The sequence below is a fragment of the Phascolarctos cinereus genome, unplaced genomic scaffold (assembly GCF_003287225.1).
Source record: "Phascolarctos cinereus isolate Bilbo 61053 unplaced genomic scaffold, phaCin_HiC Scaffold_7;HRSCAF=346, whole genome shotgun sequence".
NCBI lineage: Eukaryota > Metazoa > Chordata > Mammalia > Diprotodontia > Phascolarctidae > Phascolarctos > Phascolarctos cinereus.
The window spans coordinates 117774267-117777472 of NW_027556180.1; the positions used below are offsets into that span (position 1 = coordinate 117774267).

Consider the following 3206-nt stretch of genomic DNA (forward strand, 5'->3'; position numbering starts at 1 on the left):
GGACTGAAGAGAGAGTGAAAAGCGAGCAAATGTAGGTATCTAGTATAGCCAATTATTTCTAATCCTGACTTGGGCAAAGGAAAGGAGAGTTTTCTTAACCTACAAAGTGTGAGTAAGGATACCTAAGCCATCTCTATTCTCTTAAATTGTTTATTAATTAGGAACAGGAGGATTGGGCTGAACAGCTATTTACTTCTAGCTATACTTGTTATGAATTTATTGTGTTCTATTTGAGGGTCTCTTGAATATCACAAAAGTAACCATGGATACTAGTGTCCTCCCCAATATGATCACATAAGGTGAACATCTGGGAGAGAAGGAAGAGCAGGAAGTGTCACAAAACATCTTTCAAAGAATTATTACCAGATGAATATGGCTTTGGAAGTAGGAAATGTATCTATATGATTATATAAACTTATATATATATGTGTGTGTGTGTGTGTGTGTGTGTGTGTGTGTGTGTGTGTAGTAGTAGTAGTAGTAGTAGTAGTAGTAGTAGTAGTAGTAGTAGTAGTAGTAGTAGTCGTAGCAGTAGAAACAGGGAGCTTTCCAGGCACCATGGTGGCCAGGACATAGTTACTAAGAATCACAAGGATTTTTAGGAATTTTCATTGTTACAAACTATAATCATTTTGACAATATTTTTTGCCCTAGACCCTTCACTCTTATGGGATAACCCTTGTCTACAACGCCATGGAGTCAAACAACTGCCTAAGTTTCTCTTTGAGGACAGTCTTCATGACCATTAATTAGCAAAGATCAGCAGGAAACTTTCCTAAGAACTCTTCCTCTCACATTAAAAAACCAAGCAGAACACTTTTTTTTTATTACTGTGAACTTAACAAATATCACCAAATTTGAATATTTCTTTATATAAAGAAGAGAAAAAGAGGATTGAATATGACACCATGAAACTCTATTACATACAGCTTGCTTTTTAAAAAAAATTGTATTTTATTTTTTAAAAAATTGTTTATTTATTTTTGCAAATATATGTAAATTTTAAATTTAGCATGGTACTTTGAACACTGCCTTACTCATCTGCGTCCCCTTCTGAACTTTCCTCTACTCTTTTCAATGTATCTTTTAATATTTCCTTGAGGCTCTAAGAACTCTTTACATGAATGAACTGCAGAGGATATGTTAGAGTAATGTAGTTACCCTCATTTAACCTTTTCTTTTTAATGTATCTTTTTATGTATGTATCAGTCAAAAAAGCTGAAGTGATAGGGTAATGTTGAGCTGCACTAAGAGGAGCATAACTTCTGGGAACAAGTTCCTCTATACTTTGCTCTGGAATATTGTGTTCAGTTCTGGGTGCCATATTAAGAAGGACACCACTAAATTGAAGAGTGTCCAGGGACTCTGAGGGAGATGCAGGAGGGAGAAGAAGGACCATGATGGTAAAGGGTTCTGTCATAGAAAGAATAGTTAAAGAAATGGGAATGTTTAGTCTATAGTAAAGTAGAGATAGACATAATATCTTTCTTGAAACACTTGAAAGACTGTCCTGGAAGGGGCATGACATTTGTTCTGTTTGGTCACAACAGGTAAAACCCAGGAGCAATGGATGAAAGTTATAAAGAGGCCAATATGAGCTTGATATCAGGAAAATACTTGCTAACAATTAGAACTCTCCAAAAATGGAATATGCTGCTTCCAGGAGTGGTAGATTCTTTCTTCTTGGAAATCTTCAGGCAGAAACTACATAATTACTTCTTAGATATGATATTAGTGGGAATTCCTTTCAGGTATGGGTTTTATTAAATGTCTGCTGAGGTTCCTTCCAATTAAAAAATACTGTGATTCTGTGGTATCTAGCTTCACAGTATCTAAGGCAAATGTTTATGTACAAATTTCCCTTACAAAAATTTTAAAATGTCTAACTGCTCATTGCCCTGTTTAGTGAAAAGTGAGGTATTGAACTGTGAAGCTTCCAAATATGTTTAGTCAGATGGTTTAGAGAAGACAATGAAATATTTGCACAGTGAAGAGAGAGAAGGGACAGTAATGAGACTCGAAGTTAGAAGGTAGAATAGTCAGAGGGTATGATGAGGGTGACCCATCTTCTATTTCTATTTAGATGATGGATAAAGAAAAAATGTGAAAAATGGCACTAAACTATCTCTCAGTCGAGAGATAGAAGGTATGTTTCATCAGTCTTTTGGAATCATGGTAATGCGTGTGTATATATATATATATATATCTCCATATATTCATATATATGGATATATATCCATATGTGATTTGTAAATATTCAATTTAATCCCATAAACATTTATATGACAAGTTCTGGGAATACAGAGTTAAATAAGATACTGTCCTTTCCCTAATGAATCTTACAGTCTCACAGAGGAGATAAAATGTACCAAATAATTAAAATATGAATTTAAAAGTAGGTACAAAAGTGATGTTCATACAAAACACCATCAGCTAGCAGAAGAGGGAGAGAGAGAGAGAGAGAGAGAGAGTTAGTTTCATATATATGATGAAACTCCTTTAACCCATGACTTTTTGGTCATGTTGCCATATAAACATATATTATAACACCAAAATTCAGAGTGGAGTGACATTCTTAGGACTTAAACGGTGCAGCTCTCAGCTAAATTCTCCAGTTTCTCCATGTTCCAAGGAACACTAATTTAAACAAAAGATCCCACATAGCAGCTCATATTTTATACTCCATATATCTTTGACCTAGTTAAAGTCTCTATTATGTATAAGAAACAGCCCCAGGTACAAATATTCTGCTAAGTCCTAACAAACCAGTATGTATATAAATACTGGGAAATAAAAGAGTTTCAAAAATCATTAGAATGGCAACCAAACCAAACGAACCACCTCTTTCCAAATCATAAACTATGGCAGGCAGTATGATTCAGGTTCCTTTTAGTTCAGACCTTCTTGCTTGCTTTGGAGGGGAACTACTTTCCCCAGCCTGTGTGAGTCCATGCATATTTCCTCTTGAAGCCATCCTGGGTTGCCTTGCTTGTCTCCAGATGTGACTATTCATGTTCAGTTTAGCAGTGGAGGAGAATGGGGCCCCTCTCTCTTCTATGGAGTGTTCACTTTACTTTGGATCCTAATGTATTAATAATCTGAATAGTCATTGATTAAACCCCAAAAGTTGCAGGATTAAAATGCAGACCTTCACCCTTCGGGGTTATGAGGTTACAGCATTTGCACAAAAATGTGTATGATATTGG

General features: G+C 35.4%; 1 long non-coding RNA gene across 1 annotated transcript; it reads left to right on the top strand.

The window, feature by feature from the left end:
- Positions 1-314: 314 nt before the first annotated feature.
- On the top strand, positions 315-1657 carry LOC110212419 (uncharacterized). The gene is made up of 2 exons (XR_013483361.1): positions 315-384; positions 1551-1657. It is a non-coding gene; the product is annotated as an uncharacterized LOC110212419 (long non-coding RNA).
- Positions 1658-3206: the final 1549 nt, after the last annotated feature.